We start from the raw sequence: 22,268 nt of genomic DNA on the forward strand, positions 1-22,268 counted from the left end.
GCTAGGAGCCCATGAAGAAACCACTTACACTACAAGCAAAGCTGATAAATACTACCACTGCGTATGTGGCTGAACTCTGCCTCAAGATAAACTTTGATGTTAATTCAGAGGCTTCCACACAGGAGAAACTCAGACAGGCTTGAGAAAATGATAAAACTGGGATGCTTTTTCATATGTCCCATCTCTCAATAATACAGTAAAAAAGAAAAAAAGAAAAATTCCCCTGAATTATTTAGTTGTTGCTGTTTTGCTGCTTTCGCAACTCTCTGTAAGAAATATCTTTAAAAATTGAAAGAAGCTTAACAGAGTTTTGGTAGGAGTGGTAAAATATATTAAGGGTATTACTCAAAGTACAATTACCTATTTTTGAGATGATGAATTGTTTGGCTGAAATAAATTTCTTGCTCTTGTTTTACTACTGTAATAGTTTAACCAAACAATGGTTACTTGTCAACATGTATATAGAATGTCTCAGAGTACATTGTTGTCCTTTCCTATTAGTTAATTCAAACAAAATGAAATTAAGACTAGATAATTTTTTGGCCAAATGTAAGAAGGTCCAGCATCCCCCATAGGGAGGGGAACATCATAAGCACGTTCATCCATTCTGTTGGTTTGCTTACGATAAACAAGTCTCAAGCAGCCGTTTGAAGTTCTCTAAGCAACTCCTTTATTTCAAGCATGCCAACAACTCAAGTCCAATGGAGTCTCCTGTTCTTCTTCCACACTGCTTCTTATATCCACTCCTCCATTCCCCCTCCCTCCCTCCAATTAGTCCACCTGTGTCTCCTTGTTTGCTTTGAATCGGCGTCCTTGCGTCTTGCAGGGGTTTTAAAGGAACAGCTTCTTTCCAACTCTAGGGCGGGACCCTCTGCTGTCTCCTCTTTACACCAAGTTATTAATATCAAGAGATCTAGAAGGTATGTTTAGAATCCAAGATTTTCAATGATAACTGCATTGTAAGAGAAGCAAGCCATGAAGTAAGGTTGGACATGGATTTGTAAGCAAGTATTATTGATCCTCAAAACAATATGTTTTGATTAAAAATATCAAAAGAAATTTTATACAGTCCTTAAGAGTCAAAGAGAAGGAAAATGAAAAAATATCTCACAATTACTTCAAACCTTACACAAAACTCCATACATAGATGCCAATTTATAATCATTATGAAGTGGGAGCATATGTCCCTCTTATTGTCCCTTTAATGGTTCCATGTATAAAGGCATTGTAATGGCATTTCAGAACAATTGACTCCTCTTTGATGTTTAACAACATACTGCATTACACAGTCATATTTAAAAACATGTAATATGCTACAGGTATGTCCAGATGAGGGAAGGAAAGATGGAGATATAGCAGAACAGCATCTGGGAAGAAGAAAGACATACATTATGTAGTTGGCAGCTTTCACTGAGAGCTGGGTTTAGTGGGCAAAATGAAATTGGTATAAAATAAATTTACATTTTTAGAAGGGGCTACAAACACAAGGCTATGCTATAAACACTAAGCAAAGTCATGCATTTTGTGACCCATTACTTTCAGCCCAAGATTTCAGAAAGGCCTTGGGTTTCTTTCAATTCAAAGTGTTGTCTCTTCAGTAATTATAACAACAACAACAACAACAACAACAGTAACAACAACAACAACAATGCTTTATTTATGTTCTGCCCTTCTTCCTGAGGGGACTCAGAGCAGATTACAGCATATAAACAGACACAGGCAAACATTCAATGCCTTGTTACAATGAAATACAATAAGACACAAATACACAGACAAAGGCTTCTCCTTTCATTTCCGGCTCTGGAGGCAGTGCTTATATCTGGCTCTGGGAAAGGTGCTCTTCTCCAATTCCAAGCCAAGGAGCTGCATTATCCGTAGACACCTCCTGGTTGTGTGGTCAACAAGACTGCTTGGAGCATCTTTTTGCTTCCTACCGAAGTGGTATATACTCATATTTGTTTTCTAATTGCTAGGTTGGCAATGATCAAGTATCATTGATCCCTGAGTCATTCTAGTTCATTCTGGCAGAGCTCAATGGGGGTTAGACTCCAGTAACACCTGGAGGGCATCACAAGTATTTGATGTTGCTCACTGTTTTGAGAGCTAGCCCAAGAAACTTAGTTGCCTGAAAGAGTACAACAAAGATACACAGTTTCGGAAAGCAGATGGGTTACTTCAGCAACCCAGGCAGTCTGAAACAGCATACTGTACTTTCACAATGAACTTAGATTGATCCTCTGATGGATAAGCAATTACTAGATGACATTTCTTTTTACCTGTATTGGTAAGGGTATAGAAACCTTGATGATCTTAAAGAAAAATAGGCTAATTCCCTTTTCTGCTATTACCCTTCTCCTTTGGCATCTATCATTAATTTAAGGACCTGGTGGAGGCAGCTTCGTCAGTACCAAAAATCCCTGAATACTGTCCTTAGCCTCCAGATTACTTGTAAAACATAAAAAGAATTCAGACTAATATTAAACATACAAAGAGAAAAGAAGATACAGCCAGTCCTAGAACCCAGGTCTTTTGACTACCAGGGGCATTCTGAGGCATATGCTCCTTATGTCAATATGTATGCAGGCATCCCAATACTTTGCCTTATCGATCCACATGCTCGTTTCTAAATAAGTCCATGCACTGCCACTAAAATGGACAAGAAAAAAAATCTGGCACAGACATTTGGCTCTGTTTTCCTCTTTTGCAACCAACTCCTTAGTCTACAAGGACAGAGATATAAATATAGCCTTCCCCACCTTGGGGCATTTTTCCCCTTTCTTCCACTTGAAGGCCATTACACCAGGATACATAAGGTGTTAGTGACATAAACTGCTCTCCATCTAGTCTCAATACAGTGTTCCAGTCTGTGCTTGTGACTGGTACATTGATCTTTGCCAGCAACACTGCTGTGACTCACATTGTTGGCACTCTTTTATTGGGCTAAAGGGAAAATGTGTTCCACTTCCATGTGTTCTCAAATAATGAAGCCCATCCTTGGACATCAGCCCTAGGCAGTGAGCCAGCCAGATGGATGGTTTGTGTTGCTCTTCTGCTCCATGAACCTGAATAATGAGATTCAGAAAAATAACAAACAATATCTTCTGAACATAGTAGAAAAACCACAATATCAAAACCACATTGGGGTGCAAAATAAACCACAGTGTTTCAAGTTGGGGTAGAACATTTTTGCATTGGGAAAGATTAGTCTGCACTTAAATAAACTAAAGCATTATTCATACTCAGACATACAAAATACCATTCAGGAGTCAAATAAATATTTATGGAAAGGAGCATGAATTTCTGGAATTATTGTGGGAAATACTGGTGTTTTTCCTCTTTCTATAATAGGATAATCAGGTCATCTGAGGAATATAATGGCCAGAGCTAGGAAAAGTTGCTTTTTAAATTGCAGTTCCTGGAATCCCCTTGTTAGTATGGCCACTGGCCAAGCTCTGATTATGCATGCCACCAATGTATACAGTTAGTGGTAATTGCTACAATGACTATTATTCAGTGGCTCTTGCTCTGTTCTCCTTTTGTAGGGTTACCATGCCAAATCTCATCAGGAAGGGATGCAAATTGTGGCCATGATTTTAGAGCTCATGCGTTATGATGCTCACTTAATGACTTTGACTGAGTCATTGTCCTTTACCCCACAGGGTTGTTTAAGACTAAAAAAATGTATACTGGTATATTGTATATTGCCTTGGAATAAGGCAGATGTAATATTAGAAGGATTAACTAGATGACCTTTAGTACTCCGTCTGACACTTGATTCAGTGTTTCTAAAACTGATCTGGAAAGAACATAATCTGAACAGCTTTGGTACAGCCAGGCAACCAGTATGCATGCTTCCTGGTAAAAAAAAGTACCCTACCTGTTGGGGTATTTAAGCCCAACTTTACCAATGCACAACCTATATATGCATAAATAAGCATACCATAAGCCGGTTGTATTGTGGTAGGAGAGTACACATAGTGCTAAGTCATTCTAGGATATTCAAATATATTTCACAAAGCTGGTGAGACTTTTATAGAAATGCAACATTTTTCTTGTACTCAAAAAACAATGTTTTAATTCTGGGAAATATGACTATTTCCATTCTTTCCCTTACTGGCAAATATCACTTGAATGCTGCAATAGTATATGGCATGTATTGGGGAATGGTATGTTGGCATCAATGTATGAACCTATGGTATCTATACAATGGCACTAGTCTTATAAGTTTTTTATTTGCTGCTTGATTGCTATGTCATGAGACCTGAAGACATTTGCATTATCCTAACACAGTAGCAGCTCATGGACCAAGCTTGAAGAGGAGCTCCCTACATTATTTTGGGATGAAGTGCCATCTCCTTATGGCCCATAAGCCAGCACTGCCCAGAAGAAGATATAAATCACGAAATATAAACTTAGCTACCCAAGGGAACTCCTCGTCACCTTGTTGAATGTACTCATCATCTTCAACTCTTCAAACTAAAGACTATTTCCATCCCATTTGTATGGTATGTTTCCTGAAGGAGACATGGGCCTATAAAATGGTAAAGTCAGTGTGGAAGGAAGCTGAGCTAAAAACAAAAGACCAACAGTAGAGCATAGTTGTCAGTTCTGTATGAAAATGTTTCCCCAGACTTTAACCAGTATGGCACACTGGGAGCTGTCCAAGGTACTGACTATCACTTGGAGAAATATGCTTTGACTGTATAATGCTTGATTTGTCTCACCTGCTTGGGCGAATCTGTGTATGAAACCTTCCCAACAGGACTACATGGTTGGCTGCAATTTTTGAGATGCTACAATTGTGCGAATTACAGTATCATATATATAGGCCTCCACATAGTAGCATTCGATCATTCAACAGGTATCACTAGATGATCTGCTAGATTGTAAGTCTGAAGTCGTACCATCATGCTCTCATAAACAGCTGTGTGGGAGGCCACATCTGCCTTTGAGCTTACTGTAGCAGTAAAATCTGGAAACTCCAGGCATAAATCAGGATGAAACATTAAAGTAAGATTAATTATACTTCAACATTAGAAACACAAGCAAAGGAAACACTAACCTTTTTGGATACACAATCTGTCATTAGCCGTACAGCTTGTTAGGCATCTGATATTATCTGTATGCAAATAATGATCGTCTGTGTACTTCTGGTGCATCAGTCAGAAATCTGGCATATGCTCCATTCTGAGTAATTAACAGAAATACTGTTTTTTCAAAAAATTACTTATTAGGTCCATTCATTCAAGATACAACAGATGGGTTGAAAAGTATGAACAATAGGGATTTGGTAGAAATTCGAATTTTACATGCCACAATGCTTGGCACTAACATGAACATGTTTAAATGTTAAAATCCATTTTTCCAATGTCAAATTATTTGGAAGTTTCCACTTTATTTACTGACACTAACTGTCAACATGGACATATGGAAATGATGGAAAGTGATCACACAGGTTCCCATTAAAAATAGAACTTATAGGGGGAGGGGCATTATATGTCATCTGAAGACTGAACATGGACAGCAATATCAGACAAAAAATAATAACACTAAAAGTGAATTACAATGTAGCTTTCAGGAAAGAGGGAGTTTCTCATCTACACTGACAGGTTAAAATTAATCATGTTGTAAAAATGTACCAACAGTGACTACTGGTCACTAAAATTTGATCTCTGAAATGTCAGATCCCCAGAAAAATTGGACAATGAATTAAAATATTATTATTCATTGCAAACAGATGCCTGATTTAAGAAAAAGACAGTGATGCCCAGTAAATATGCAAGACATCCTATGGAAAGCTTATGTTTTCACATGAGAAGTCTATGAATGTACAACCAACAGCAGCAAACTGATTTGGCTTGAAACAAATGTTGTATATCACAGCAATTCTAGTCCTGGGCCTTGGTCCAGCAAGCTCTAGCATTGTTTTCATTTCCTTTCAAGCTTCAATTTTACATAGAGGTCTCCAACCTTTGGAACTTTTGAATTCTTGTCCTGGACAAGAGTGAGCAGGGTTTATGTGATTCTAAATATTTTGTAATTTGTCCCTGTGGTTCTCCATTCCACCTCACTGCAAAAAGCACCCTTCATAGGAAAAAGTCTTTAAAATTATGTAAGAGTTGCAAAGCTAACCTTTTCTTAAAAGATTGGTTTGGGACAACTGGGTATGAATTAATTTGAAATTTTATAAGGGATATTAAAGATAATCAAGTCAGGCCTGTTTAGTACAGAGCATAACTTCTAATGTGGAGCAAGAGACCCACAACTAATCCTGATTTAATTGTTCTGAGTAACAGAGACTACATGACAGTCTCATCAATTGTGCCTTACATAGGTGAATTTCCCTCACCTTTGAAATGTGCTCTACTTCTACTTTCGACTCATCAAAGTGCAAACTTCCAGCCACTAGAGAATTGTCCACTAAGCTAAAGAGCTCTTTCGTATTAAATATCTTCTCCTGCAAGAGAAAGATAACAGACAAAAAAAATCTAAAGAAAGGGATGGGTTTCTGCTAGGAGGACTGAGAATGTGGGAGGTAGTGCTGCTGAACTGCTGACTAAGAGGCATTCTTGGGTTCTGATTGCAAAGGACTCTGATAAGCAAGCACACCACTTTGCTGCTTTAGAGATGTATTAGTTAGTGAAAACCCTCAAGCATTTCTTAGGCTTTTACATTTAAGTGTGTGTATTCACACACACACAAATCACACACATACTGTATACATTTTACGTTTGGGCTTGAACAGGTTTATCCTTTTTCAGTCTTGTTGTAAACTTTCTTTCAGGCAGACACTGAGCCATGTGACAATTGCTTTGTGACGTGCTGAGATCCTAGCTGGGAAGTGTCTATGAATACCAAACACTACAAAGGTGAGGCTGATGATATCAATCTTTCCCACCAAACTGGGATTTCTTTGCAACTGTGTCAGGTGTATGGAAAAGAACTGTCAGCAGGTTTGCAGTGTTCATACCATCCGGGATGTTACTGGAGGTATGGCAACTCCCATCAATCTTGGTATGATATAAATGGGATCTATACACAGCTGGAAGTATCTAGTATGATATAACTAGTTGATGTATTTAATTCTCTTTACTAATAATGAAGATATATTTATAACTGTCTTCAGTCAACCTCCTTTCCTCTGCTTCCATGAATGGTCTGCAAAGAAGCTGTAAACAAGAACTGAAGCTGTATACATGTTCAAGTTGAGGTGGTTACGGAGCCTCACAGAATGGGAAGCCCTGAGAGTTTCTAATTGCACAGAGCAGTATAAACCTTGTTTCGTTGCAGCTTATTTTTCTTCTTCAACAATACAGGGAAGCAAAACATGAAAGGAAAAGGGCTGAAATAAAAATCTTCACTCTCTTCTACTGAAATAGATATTAGAACACTCTAATAGGACTTAAATTACCATTTTTACCCAAGTCTAATGCTCACCTTTTTTGGCTAAATTACATTGCACCTTACATTTGATGCTGTGTTAGAATTACACACCCATGTGAAGGCCCAGGACCTCTCTGGCTGAGCATTTTAAAAGAAGCTCCCTAAACTACAAATCTCAGAATTTTGCATGAGGCAACAACAGGATTTAAAGTGGATTGATGCTCTAGTGTGATAACGTCCATAGTTGAAGTTCTGCTTAGAATCATAGAGATGGAAGAGCTCACAGTGGCCACCAAATCCAAGCACCTGCAATGCAGCAATACACAATTAACGAATTTCTGGCAGATGGCGATCCAACCGCAAGATGGAAAACTCCACCATTCTCAAGATAGGGTATTCCAACTGCTCTTACAATAAGGAATGTCTTCCTAAGTTTAGGTGGAATCCTTACTCCTGTAGTTTGAAGATCTTAATGCTCTTCCTCTAGATCTATGGTTCCCAAAAGTTGGTCCTCCATATGTTTTCAACTTCAGCTCCCACAATTCCTAAGAGCTGGAAAGCTGCCTGGGATTTCTGGGAGTTGAAGAGCAAAACAACTGGAGGACCAAAGGTTGGGAACCATTGCTTTATAGATATTGAGATAGTACTGAAGTGTAAGGGAAAATGTGTTTCATTCAAATGTCTGCAGCTTCTTTGTTCAGTCATTGATTCATTCCATGCATTTTTATCCTACCTTAGTTGGAGTACCCAGCAGCTTCTAACAGAATTTGAACAACTAGTATAAAACACACAATTAAGTACAAATTAAACAAAACATTAAGATACTTGAGAATAACTTATTTCATTACTTTTGAAAGATGTAAAATTAAATACTTACTCCTAAAATTAGATGTAACAAACTACTGAAGGGGATTTGAACTATAACTGTAACTATTTTTTTAAGCAATCCTACATGTGCCTTTCTCCTGTCTTCTGGAAAACACGGATCAGACTGGGTAGATTTATTGTGTGTCAGTCCATCACACAAAGTAGATACTATATTTCATTTTATGCTTTTATCTATTTACAGTTCTTCCCCTTCTACCAAGTTCCCAGAGGGAAGACAGAAATTATAACAACATGGATCAATTTACTATCATTAAATGCTTTGCTAAAGTGATATTTGTTACCAAGCCACTCCCATGCTGAGATATGTATTATCTCTATTACAAAATAAATTATTACTCACATTTCTGTAAAATATTAAGGATCCCATCTACTCGATTTTGAAAGGAAAATTCTATAGTAGCTGTCATCAACCCTAATAAATCTCAGATATACACAATTTTACCACTAAAACTATAGGATTCAAAAACCTTCACCTAGAAATGTATTGCAAAAGTACAGACAGAGTAAGAGACACTGCATGAGAAATGCAAATTCAAATATTCATTTAGCCAAGAAGGTGTAATAGTGTCCTTGGGCAAGTGTGTGTGAGATTAGATGAACATTATAAAGTACTGGATGCACTGAAATGTGTTATAGAAATAATTTTAATCGCTCTTCCATACAGAAAGTTTAATCTTCAGAATTCTCTTTCATGCAAGTAATCTCATTTAAAGTCACTAGATTAGGCAGAAAAAGTTAATAGGTAGGGCTAATTAAGATTTAAAAATGCTTGTGTGGGTCTCAAAATAATAATAAGACAAGGACATCAATAAAAATAAAAGCAGTGATAAAAGCTAATCATGATACACAACAGACCTAAAGGCAAAATACACGCACGCACACACATGCACACACATAGAATAGCAAGAACTAGTGTCATAAATTCTATTGCTAAATTCTATTCTATTTGATTTGTTGTCGATCGACTCTTTTAGGTTTCACACAAATCATTACTTTTGAAAGATGTAAAAGTAAAGTATATTTTGTTTGCCAAAATATACAATCCTGTTCTTTTCTTTTTCCATTTCTGGCTGAATAGCTTAACCACTGGTTCATCCCATCGAATGTGAAGTCTGCCTGTCAAGACCTAGAAGCCTTAAGTAGAGCCAAACACAAGATAAAAAGTTCAAACACAGCTTTATTATACAAAAATAGTCTTTCAAAGCACTTAACTTCAGTGCAGAGAGTCAGAGTAGTAATTTGGCATCAAAAACAAAGCGATACCAGCAACAAAAATATAACCCAGATTATAATGCTGTTTAATCCGGATTAAACACAAAGTTCAGCAATCTGCCTTAAAGTTCACACAGTTCAAAAACACAGTCAAAGAAGATGGAAAACGGAGTCCCAAAATGATGCAATGTTCAAACACAAAGTTAGCAATGTTTTAAAGTCCAAACGCCAAAAGCGATAGTCAAACCGGTCCATGGTCAAGCCGTTGAGTAATGTAAGCACTGCAACGCAGGAATCACAGGAACACAGGAACGCAGGAAGCTGTAGCCCAAGGACCCAAGCTCAAGAGTTGGCAGTAACAAAGATTTATGTCCCATAAAGATACTTTGCCTTCTGCAAAGAGCCATACATTCAGAACCCACTTTTATTCCACCCTTTCCTCATCGCTCTCAGCTGCCTCCAACCCCGCAGCTGAACCCGAGCGCCCATCTCTCCACCTCTGCCAGCGTCTGCCAAGACTTAGATCTTGCCAAGTGCTCCCCGGTTGCCAATCCCCTGTAAACCCCTCAAATTCATCACTGGAGGTGGGTTGGTTACAAATGTCCCTAATCTGTCGAACACGGGTCCAATCCAGCTCATCCTCCTCTCCCATATCACTCCCAGACCCATCACTCCTTTCAAACCCCATGAAATCCTCGTCCTCTATAGGAGTGCTAAGTATTTCCCGGATGCGCTTCCTCTGCAGCTCCTCGTCGGACTCTGGATTGCGAGTAGCCCTCTTTACTCCCCTGCTCTCCTCCCCATCCCCCATTTCACAATCAGAGAAGCCCTCAAATGTCTCAGAATCACTTGGGGCCATAATTATCTCCCTAATGCACTTTCGCTGCTGTTCCTCCTCTAACTCCTGCGCAGACCTCTTCTCCCTTCTACCAGGAGTAGTAGTACCATCACGCTGAACTACAACACTGCCCAAGGGCCACTTGCGGTCTCTTGGTATCCAGTTCATTAGTTGACATGTCCATCGGCTGTCTTTGTGAAATATTCCAAGCTAATATTATTTAATGCTCTAGTGCAGTGGTTCTCAGCCTGTGAGTCTCCAAATGTTTTGGCCTTCAACTTCCAGAAATCCTAACAGTTGGTAAACTGCCTGGGATTTCTGGGATTTGTAGGCCAAAACACCTGGGGACCCACAAGTTGAGAACCACTGCTCTAGTGGAAAGTCACGCTACTACTTATAGTAGAGCAGTATTGGTATTCAACATGGATACCAAAAAATCCATAGATGCTCAAGTTAAATAATGTACAATGCCATAGTAAAGTTATATCTTCTATATAAAATGGCAAAATTAAACTTTGTTTTGTGGATTTTTAAAAATTCAAGTCACACCTGGAGGAATTCATGGATATGGAGGGCCACACTTATAGTATATGTGTTTATGTCATCTGTCAGTTATGGTTATTCCATAAATTTTATAGGGTTTTCCTAGGCAAGAAGTGTTCAGAGGTGGTTGGCCATTGCCTTCTGCTGAAATACAGTGTACATCAACTGCAACTAGTAATTCCTGGCAGTTACCAAGTGTTAATCAAACTTTACCCTGCTTAGTTTCTGTGACCAGACTGATTTTGATGTCCTTACAGTACTTAAGCTCCATTGCCTTCAATTAGCTCTCAAACTGACACTCAAAAATTAATAATTCAAGCAATGGTAATTTTATCTTGCCCTCACAGCATACATTAATATAAACTATTATCAATTATTCTAAAATGAGAATTAATTAATAGTCATTAATATCAAAGGTCATAATGCAAAACAGAGAAGCTGATACAGACCAGCTCTTAAACAACAGTGTTGAAAGAGGGTATTTTCAGACTTTTTGTAAGGTAGTAAGTGTCAATGAAGGTTGTTATAACACAATCCAAGAGAATTGTTACTCAGCAGTCAACTCCAATGATTTCAGTAAGGTTTACTTATGTGGGCTGGGAATTGCAGTCTTAAAATATAGAGTCCATTATTATTCAGTGTGCTCACCCAAAGATGCCCCAAAGAGATATTCCGTTTATGCCATCATTAAATGGGAAGAAGGCAGAAGGGTTGAAAGTGTCCCTGGACTGTAATCACACTCCACTGAGAGTAGCTCCTCAGGAGGTAATTGAAGGTTTCATAATGTTAAAAAGCACTGGTTCTAAATATACATATTATGACAGGTTTTGGGAAATGTCCAGAGATAGGGCAGGAAAGCAGGCGTAAGAACAAGATGAGCGTATGTGTATGAAAACTGCCAGTGGAATCGGCCAACCAAAAGAGCCCTGTGGTAAGGCAAAACCATGGCGATATGCCCAGTCTGTCTTCAGTTAAATAATGCTGGTAATTTAAGTGGACATTGTCATAACTTCCTGATGGTCACTGGGGAGCAAAATAAACAGAGCAGATAGTATAGGCCTTTCGTCAAACCCAATATAGAATCATATGACACTTCTAGTGTTCAGCTGATATTGATAGCGTAGGATATACAATACTAAATTATTGGCTTAGTCCTCCCAATTGAAGACTTGAGACACTGTGAACTTAAATTGCTATCAATTGGGAGGTCTAAGAGTGGACACAGGGCAGATAGAAATCTATATTTGCTAGACGTTCCACATCCAAAAGCATTTATAACAGAATAATAGATCAGTAGAGAAATGATGATCTTGTTTTTTTAGACAGTTATAAGTATTTTTGAAAAATCTTCATACCATTCAAAATATGAGGAAAATCAAAAATATTTAGCAAACACTGTGAAGTCTTTCTGAAGCATTTGGCTTTACACAGACAAATATAATTAGTGTCTTAATGGAAGTTAGTTTTTTGTCGCTGATGAAGTTGAAATTGCTGCTGATGAAGTTGAAATTGTATTACATTTCTTTATTGCCCTTTGTCCCTAATCCTATGTGGCCTAAAAGGAGAACAATCTTCTAGATCCCTCTAGAACAACTCAATTACAACAGAAATAACTTCTAATACAAAATTTTAGCCATCACCACATTTCTTCTCCTATATAATTTTTAACATATTTTGTCTGATGAAGGAGTCAGTGGTGCTCCTTCATTAGGAAAAAGATGAAAATTTGCATGATATATTTTGTGCATTTCAATTGCCCAATATATGTATTGCTCTTTTGCAGAATTTGTTGTATCTTGCTAAAGGGCCAACACGGTTATTTCTGAATATGTTTAACTAGATTTTTTTTAATCTAGTGATAAATTTAAATTATGTGTTTATGTTTGTATGGGTCATTTAAGCTTTCATCTTTGGTATTTTTATCTGTTATTAAGTTTAAAGTTTGGTTGCTTTTATATTGCTTGATGTGGTCTGTTTTGATGTCATTTGTTTGGATGTTTATTTCTTTTTTGAATTGAATATTTGCCATATATGTTGGAAACCACCCTGAGTCCCTTTGGGGTGATAGAGCAGTCTACAAATAAATTATTATTATTTGAAACACAAGATGAGTCCACAGCAAACAAGATGGCTGTTGTATTGGATCACATGTTGGACACTTCCCAAGTGTCTAGGACTGGGTGATATATCGCCAAATAATGCGTGCAGATCCCAGTAAGGTGGCCTTTTGCAGCTGGCAGATGGTAATCTTGTCAGTGCCAATTGTGTTTAAGTGCAAGCCAAGGTCTTTAGGCACTGCACCAGTGTGCCAGTCACCACTGCGACCACCTTTACTGGCTTGTGCCAGAGTTTTTACATTATTATTATTATTATTATTATTATTATTATTATTATTATTATTATTATCCTCTCCCTCAGCAACCATTTGTGATCTCATTTTCACTTCCCCTGTAGCATCCATTAATATCAACTGGCATCAATGGTTCTAAACAAGAATGTTGATTCCATCAAATATTTCCTGTGTTCAGATTACATCCAAGAAGCACAGAGGAGTTTATTATCACTTGTATCAGAGCTATGGAACTTGTAATTATACCATACTTAAGACAGCCTACCAGGAACTCAATACACCTCCTGTTTGTTCAATCTGTCTGCAAAAAGAAGGGATTTAATATCTGGCAAGGCCACAAAGTATACCTGATATGTTTCTTTCAGTCGTGTCTGTACTGAATAAGAGTATTCTCCTCAAGAAGTAGCCATTCAAAGCCATCTCCCTTTACCTTTTAAATAATAGATTACCAAAAATGTGATATTTTTAGAAAGAATAAAGTCAGAATTTAGGGAAGTTACTTTTTTTTACTAAAACCCCAAAAATTCTCCAGCCAGCCTGATCAGGGCCCATATTATCAGGGGGATTCTTATAGCTGTAAAAGAAGTAAATTTTCCACGCTCTATCAAAGTTTATTGCAAAAATAGGATTCTGGCACTAAGGGTTTATCAAAATTGGTTATTTGGGGATAGTTATTCCCTTTTAAGTTCATGCTAAGTTTGTCGTGAAGAGAACATTTCAAATCATATGGGATAGAAATATTTGGAATGGTTAATCTAAGCAGAGTTTTATGTAAGTATCAGGACTCAAATACCAATTGATGGGCCAACTGTGTATGTTTTTCCGTAAATTCTTTTTAAAACCATGTAAGTCTCTCCCTCGCATGTGCACACACACACACACACACACATTACCTTGTGACAAAAAAAAAATCCATAAGTATCACCTATATATGGGGGCAAATGTTTTGAAGTAACTATTAATCTTTGAGACTGCTATCATTTCATCAAGTGGCACTGTGGCACTCTTGGTGAACAATCTCATTTCACAATCATCACTGTGCTCCAAGACAAATATACATCTTTCTCCTAAGCAATTTCTATAAAGATTTCTGATAAATATCACAGCACTGTGGAACCGCGGGAACATCAGCAGCGTATTGATTGTCCCTACATAACATTTGTGATGTAATTTATGCCATTTATCTTGTGTGCAATACCTAATACATTATTCTTGAAGCACTGAACAGCTTCCTATCAAGTACTGTTTTTAGAATAGTTTAAGCAATGATTTCTCCACTTCTCATCACCAGCTGATAATATTGTGCTACTTTGTGAATATCTTATTTTGGTAGCTTTAGATTTCAGAAAAGGAGAAGTTATTATACAGTGGAAGACTTATCATGAGTTTCTGGAAATGGTAAAGGTGGAGATAAATGGGTACTTTCCTAGCCATTCTGCTATTATACTACAGAGCTTGGATATAACTATTTAAAACTGCAAATGTAACATGTAATTAGTTATTTTCCCTAATTATGAAGGTATAGCTTAATGAAGTCTAACTCCTCTCCCTCAGTAATCTAACTAACCTCTGGATCATTTTTATTTTTATGGAACCTATTAAACAGTGGAGAAGTAATATTGCATATCAAAACTGCTAGTTCCTCCTATTGTTAACATTTATCTTTTACTATTTCAGTTTTCACAATCTGCTTAGAGCTCTTAAGTAATAGAAATGATGGGGGGAAATAACTAAATCATTTTAAATGTATTGCAATGAACAACAGTAACTTTTGGTAAAAGTCAATAACTAGATTTATAACTTTTAATAATTTTAATTGTTGCTTTAAAAGTAGCTTTCTAAGCTTTGCTATACTATACATCTGAAGGTATATGATATGTTATTATCCTCATACTGTACCAACAGACAGTTTCTAAGCCTGGTTAGAATAAACAAATAAGCCAATTAATTACTTTAGTCTGATGAAACAGTACATATGGAGAACATCTGTTGCAACATTGAGTTCAGAGCAATCTTCATCATGAAAGATATTTGAGCTAAAGCTCCTTTATTTCTAATTCCAAACTTCTTATTTTCTTTTTGACCCTTTAGAAGTGGAAATGGTTTACCATTTCCACTTCTAAAGGCCCAAATAGAAAATAATCTGCCAAAATAATTGTTTTTCTGGCTTGCCTAAAATTGATTCAAGATGTTAGTTCAAATCTAACTCACCTGTTTCATGTCTCTTTTTTAAAAAAAACAACTTACCACCATCTGTTTTCCAACCATAAACATTCATAATTTACTAAATTATTTATGTCTTTGCTTCAGAAATATCCAGAGATACTCTTGCAATGGTATAAACAAGGAAGCCCAATAATTATTAATCACATGTTCCATTTGCATCATGAAACTGTCACTGATTTGGTTTGTTCTAATATTTACCAAGCTAAAAAATTTATACACAAATATAACAATATCTCCTCCTATTATTTAATACCCTGAAGCTATAGCTGCGGGGGGTGGATACACTTATCATGCCATGACATCTTGAAGCCTATAAGTAAGAGCTGGAATATTTTCTCATGTATCAAGAGATGTCCACCCCTTGGAGATCTATCAGTTCATGTATATAAGAATTCAATCTTAATCAAATTAAAGTTGGATCTCATCTAAACAATCAAACACAGAGAACGTAGAAAATAAAACCAATCTAGTTAAATCTAGTAAGAAAAAAAGACAAAAAAATTACATTCATAAATTGGACAGAGCAAAATAGGGCAGAAAAGGAAGTGTGGATGAAATCTCATTTTTAATGACTTGTTGAGATTGACGAGTACGGTGACAAGTGTGTATAGTCGATAGTGCTTTTTCCTTTATCAGCTCTCTATTGCAGAATGTCTTCTCCATCTTTAGATCTGGATAGTTGCTCCCCAAAGCCAATTCTGAGGGATACTGGAGAAAGGAGAATTTCAAACCTGCTTTACACAAATTAATTGTAGGATGAATATATTGTATACATCCAGTATCACAGCACAAGACGTGCACCTTTCTTGTCGTCCCCCCCCCCCCGCCCCCAAAAGAGACATGTAAGTTGTCTGTGAAAGTCAACTTCTTTCTGGAGAAAATGACCCAAGCAGGTCCTGCGGTATCTTCCTTGGAACCACAAGACTGCTGCCAAAGTGTTTGCCATGTCCCTGGGCTGGAAGGAATCATCACACATATCAGACATGCAATTCTCGACTGCTGTATGTCTTCAGCAAGTACTCTATGTCCTTGAACCTTTAAAATAATTGACGTATCATTAAACAAGAAAAGGTCAGTAGCACTTTCATTTAGCCATAATTTGAGTTTCTGAGATACTACACACCATTATTTGATCCCCTTCCAGTACCTCTTTGCTACACTACAGGAAAAATAACAGTTGAATATTGTGTAGGAAAAAAAATCTGCAATCTTTTTGCATTATCACAAAATATATACAAATCTCGTCTTTATTTTAACAATACAATTTTCTGGTTAGTTCAGCTCTAGAGAAAAGCCTTCTTATACATTTGTGTTTGGATTTTTGAGACTACTAAAATCTAGATTTAAAGATGTGAAGGATCTCTTCCCAGATGACTTCTAAATGAGTACTACTCGAAGTGGTAGTCCCCTGACCAGTGCTGGTCTATAAGCCATCATCTGCTGATCTGTGGACAGTTTTCCAGGAAATAAATACATAGTTGTACTTAATGAACTTGAAGAAATTGTCAGGACCCACTTCAGGTAGCCTGAGTAGCCCAGTTCTAAACCAAACCCTCTTATCTTCCAATGCTCACTTGGACACAAAAGGTACACACAAACAAATATCTTCTTCTGTTCTTTCCATTCATTTAAACTTGCCTGACCTATCTGAAAAATCAGATCCTACCCCATAACAGCCACACATTATAAACTTACATATGCCAAACATTAGCACTCTATTTTTCCCCAAATATGAACACATTTACTACTCTTCTGTCTGTCTTATAGTAAATGACACTAAGTTCCAAATTATCAGAAATATCATAATGCACAAGAGTAAGAGATATTATTTCTCCAATGTATACTTCCCTGCTGAGGAAAGTTTTGTTCTGAAGTATGTTTGATGCAAAGAAACTTGGGCTCCAATCTTCTTCCTTGAAGAACAGCAGAACAAAGCCAAAAGGAGTAATTAAGTGAAATCTTTAGCGATCTTTTGGCTAAGTCAAAGCACCATGTCTACTTCTTTTAATCAACATGTTTAGTATGGTAGCTAAAGGCCATGAAAATGTCCTATAAAATGTACAGAAAGTTCAAGACAGAAGACAATAAATAAAGTTATTATTTTTCAAACAAAAACATTTTAAAAGGGCCATGACAATGCACAAGTTGGGAGGATTTTTCTATAAACTGGTGTGTTAAACTGAAAGCATGCTCAGTTTTTATATGCTTTCTTAATTCTTTCTTAAGCAGAATTTTCTGGAAAAAATTGATACCAAAAGAAAAAAAATTCTAGTCTGTGTTTGTGTTAATCACATTACAGAGAAGAAATATACATGGAGCGAGCAACATTATTTTGCACTGGAAAATTTAAAGTATTTAAATAGAAAAATCAAGCTCCGTCCTCTAAGTGATTTGAGAGTATTAAGATTATCATGACTTTTACCACCAAAAGAGCACACTAGCATAACTCAGAATGGAAGAAGGAATTAATTTGAAAGAACTAATTATTGTACTGCACAAGATGAGATAGAGGGGGGGGGGGGGGTTGGGGAGAGAAAGAAGTTCAGTAGTGTTTTTATTCTCACAGCAAATGAGAAAAAAAGGAAAGAAAGCCACATAGGAATTTTGTGTGTCCTGAATACTAAATTAAATAAATTTTACCAGCATGATTATATTCAGAAGCGTTTAGAAATCACAAATCTTCTAGTTTTAGCTATGTTTAAATTTAACAATAAGTGCTTTATCGTTATGAAATGAAAGGAAATATCTCTTACCCCTTAGTAGTCACACTGGAGCAAGTGTGGAGAAAAAAGAACACACAATGCCATCTAAGTATAACTATTGCCTCGGGCCACTACACATTCCTATGCAATAGCTATTGGTTTTAGCATTACACTACAGCATTTATCTGGAAGAACAGGAATTTTGTCACAATGAAAACCTACAAACAAATATCAAGACAAAAAAATCCAGTTTAACAATGTATTTAAAATTGCTGCTCTGTGATCTAATACTGAGTCAGATAAAATAATTAAGATGCTAAAAATGTGTCACTGAAATGTGTTATGGAAATTACTTTTCTAAATTACAGGTTAACATTTCAAAGAGTTGGTAAGGACCACTTTCTGAATATAGTACAATACACATTTTATTGCATTTTTATACCGCTTTTCCCACCCCTCGGGAGACTCAAAGTGGTTCACAACATAATGGCAAAATTCAATGGCTCACATATATAAAATAAACCACATATCAAATCAACAACATATGGCTGTAGATTAAAACTACAAAACTATAAAAATAACACAGACACAACATTAAACATTTAGACCTTGCATCAATCCCATATTTTATGTTCATGTTGTCTCATTGATACAGCTGTCAAAACCACCTTCTGTTTCTGAGCAGTGCTCTTCAACCAAGCAAAAAATAAATGTGTACTTTCTGTTCAAAGTCCTGGTCATGGTCTGGAGGCTTGAAAAACAATGCCTGGCATCTAGACATGAGAACAAATTGTGTGTTTATAAAAACACAGGCTGCTGAACCAAAGCTGAGTGAGCACAGCATACTACAAGGTCAAAAGAGGAAATGGCTTCAAAATCATTACAAATAGAACAAGCATGCTTTCTTTGTAACAGCAAAAGTGTCCTTTCCCCATTAGGACATAATTCCAAAAAACAAGAAAAACCAAACTAATAAATGCATGGCTAGAAAAGACATCTGGGCTGTTATCACTGAAAGACAAGAGAGATAAATTCACCTCTTTTTTCAAAAGCCACTTTTGTGATGACAAAATATACTAAACGTTCTGGTTTGGTAGTTCCAAATTGGGTTCTGCTGTAACTGCAGTCACACTATATTGGCTCCCATTTAAGGCAATAGAACCTCCATAGGTGACTCATGGGCAGTATAAATCAATGAACCTAATTTGTTTAAATTCCAAGTCTAGTGACTTTTTTTTTACAAATGAATACCCATGTGTAAGATGCAGAGGAATCAAACAGCTAACCACTCCCTCTATATAATAATGTTTGTTGGGTCTACACTCAAGATCCCAGCAGCTGTACATGTATAGAAATGTGAAGGGAGGGAGGCATGCCCCCTGCCCCATCAAAATAGCAGCCTTTTTAAACTCAGGTCCTAATTCATATGGGAATTATATATATTCACTTCAAAGATCTTTAAGAAGTGCCCCTGTGCTAAAACTTTCGATTAAGCTACATATGACAGACTGGGGAAGCAGACATGGCTTGCGTATTTGTTATATATGCTACAATAGTCCAATTGTAGTCCAGTTTTTGTATTCCTAGTTAAAATATATGCCAAAGGTCCCAGTAATTTCCCAGTAGAAACCCTTGTTGAAATTAAAGCATGGTAATTGCTTAGAGAGTCCAAGTAGGGGAAACTTTCCAGAAATGCTGATAACAAGAAAAGGGGAAGGTGATGGGGAGAAACTCTATGGATACACACATTCGCACTTTGTTAGCAGCTTCCAGATTTTATCTCTGGTATACGATTGTTAAAACAGTGTCTTAAATATATTACTGAGTACATAGATACCTCTTAAGTCAGGAATAGCCTTGAAACCCATTTATAGTTGGGTCTATAATCCCTCTTGCAATAGCAAAAAGCCCAGGGTTATTGCAAGTATGATCCAGGATGTATACAATCATTGCCTTGCTCATGACAGGCTATTATTAGCTGCAAAAGAACATTAAGAATGGGAAGCAGGAAGAGAAGCCAAAATATTTTCTCTTTCATTGCTAAGTATATATTTTAGATGATCAGCCTATTTAAATTTTTGACAGCTCATCTTCAGCAGCTTGGAAAACATATATATTATGTTGTATGATATCCATGGGGAAGATAAAATGATGCCAATGGTGTCTCTGGTTTAACAGCGTAAATGCACACTTGAAGAGCAGCAGAGCTGAAGAATAGGTTCCAATTATTTGTTTATAAATATTGTGAAGCTAAACTGATCATGGGATGGCAGGGGAGAGTACAAAATTATATGTTTTGTACAAAAGATTTGTTTTGCCAAGCTAGCTTTGTACCTTAGCAACATTAATCTGCTTCACTGGAATGATCCAACTGGAAGGATGTTAAAGGACGTCAGTTTCTACCCAGCTGCAAATTTAGTCTAGTGCACCTTCCTTTGACAATGATGAAAAACAAATTATTGCTCACGACAAATTTGACAAAAGGTGTTCTTTTAATTATTATAGTGTCCTTTGTACAAGTCCAAGATTGCCACTCTAGATATAATATAAAGTTAATCTGCTTGCACGGGAAGCATTTAAAAAGTCTTCCCTAAAGAAGCATTGTAGGATTGGATGGTTTTTGTGATGAAAGATCTCAGTTTGACTCTCACAGCCCAGCATGAACTTTTAGAACTGGGTAATTAGTTAAAATAAATAAAAATCATTTCGAATTCCGCATTTATTCTAGTAGATCAATGCAATATAAGTCTCCAACAGAATAAAAGGGCATTCTTTGTGTTGTATAGCCTCTGAAGACATTTCTCCAAAGATCACATACTAATTGGGCTTTTTCACAGCCAAGACAATAAATGTGAGAAAGAATTAAGAGAACCATAATTACAACCTGAAAAGCAGAATCCCTGCCAAATCTAAGGCACTGTACTAAGATTCCCTATACACGAAATTGAAAGGTGAAAGGCCAAAGTCCCTTTCAGATGAAAAATGAATGCATCAGGGTGGCGTGTGGGGAGAGAGAATAGGATTGGGGGTGGCAGGTTCTTCCCTGACCTTTATGCATTCATTTGGAGGTCATTAGACCTTATAGGGCTTACTCTCAACAATAGGAAATGCTGGAAAAGCAAAGAGGGGGCCCTATACATGTAAAGTTGTCGGCAAGTAGATTCTGATCTGACCTTTAAATTAATGCAGTTAAAGACTGCCCCTGCCCCGCAATGTCACCCCCATGGTAAGCATTCACATCCATCGTGTGACAAGGATCCAAATAATGCAGTAGCTATACATCTGTCATGGCAACTCTTGTTTCTCTCTCTCTCCTTCTCTCTCTCTAGATACGCTTTTACAAAAACTCCAGTTCCATGCCACTTTGGCCACATGCTCCATGTTGAGAGATTCTGTAGGTATCAGAACATAGAGGGGCTACAATAAAATACTTTCTTGTCTGTATATGGAATTACTTACTAAAAAGTAGTACCTCCCCTGGCAGTGAAATGTTCTCAGGTTGGCCATGAGTTACTCCAATATTCTGGAGACCTCCAAAAGTGACTTTGTATGAACAACAATTGCTTTCTTAAGCCCTTGTGTGTTCAACTCTTTCAGCCCTGGACAGGGCCCTCAGCTTGGTTTTCTAATTCTGACCACTCCATTCCCTGGCAGAACAGTTGACTCAACCCCAGACCCCCTCTGCTATGTCCTTGTGGCTCAACATCAATAGCATTTCTCTGAAATGTAGCTGCCTGGTGCATATGACGCAGTGTGGCCTGGATTACACATTTTGTTCTGTGGATGAAAGCATGATATTGCCACCCTGTTACCTGAACTGAAGGAGCTCATCCCATAGTGATACTATAGGGACACCTCTGATCCAGTTAGACTACAGGACTGCCAATGGTGTATGCCCTTTACCTTGGATAGCGCACAAAGATATTTGATGCACATGTGCTAGCAATATAGCAGTCAGTGCAAATATACTTTATGTAGAAGTCACAGTCTTTTTCAGCATACTATACACTTGGTGGCATAAATTTTACAATCCTTATGCCATTCTTTTGACAATCGGATTTTGAAAACTACAGAAAAGCAATGAGCAATTCAATGGATAAAGAGATAAATTACTTTTTTTTAAAAA

General features: G+C 37.1%; 1 long non-coding RNA gene across 1 annotated transcript in view; it reads right to left on the reverse strand.

Moving 5' to 3' along the window:
- Nucleotides 1-2,757: 2,757 nt before the first annotated feature.
- The window catches only part of LOC137095813 (uncharacterized), an 85,718-nt gene continuing 66,207 nt past the window's right edge, over nt 2,758-22,268 (reverse strand). Inside the window, exons 2-3 of the long non-coding RNA XR_010908952.1 lie at nt 5,063-5,187; nt 2,758-3,062 (exon numbers count right to left, since the gene is read on the reverse strand). This is a non-coding gene — a long non-coding RNA (uncharacterized lncRNA). The remainder of the gene's footprint in view (nt 3,063-5,062; nt 5,188-22,268) is intronic.

Source organism: Anolis sagrei, chromosome 1 (genome assembly GCF_037176765.1).
Source record: "Anolis sagrei isolate rAnoSag1 chromosome 1, rAnoSag1.mat, whole genome shotgun sequence".
NCBI lineage: Eukaryota > Metazoa > Chordata > Lepidosauria > Squamata > Dactyloidae > Anolis > Anolis sagrei.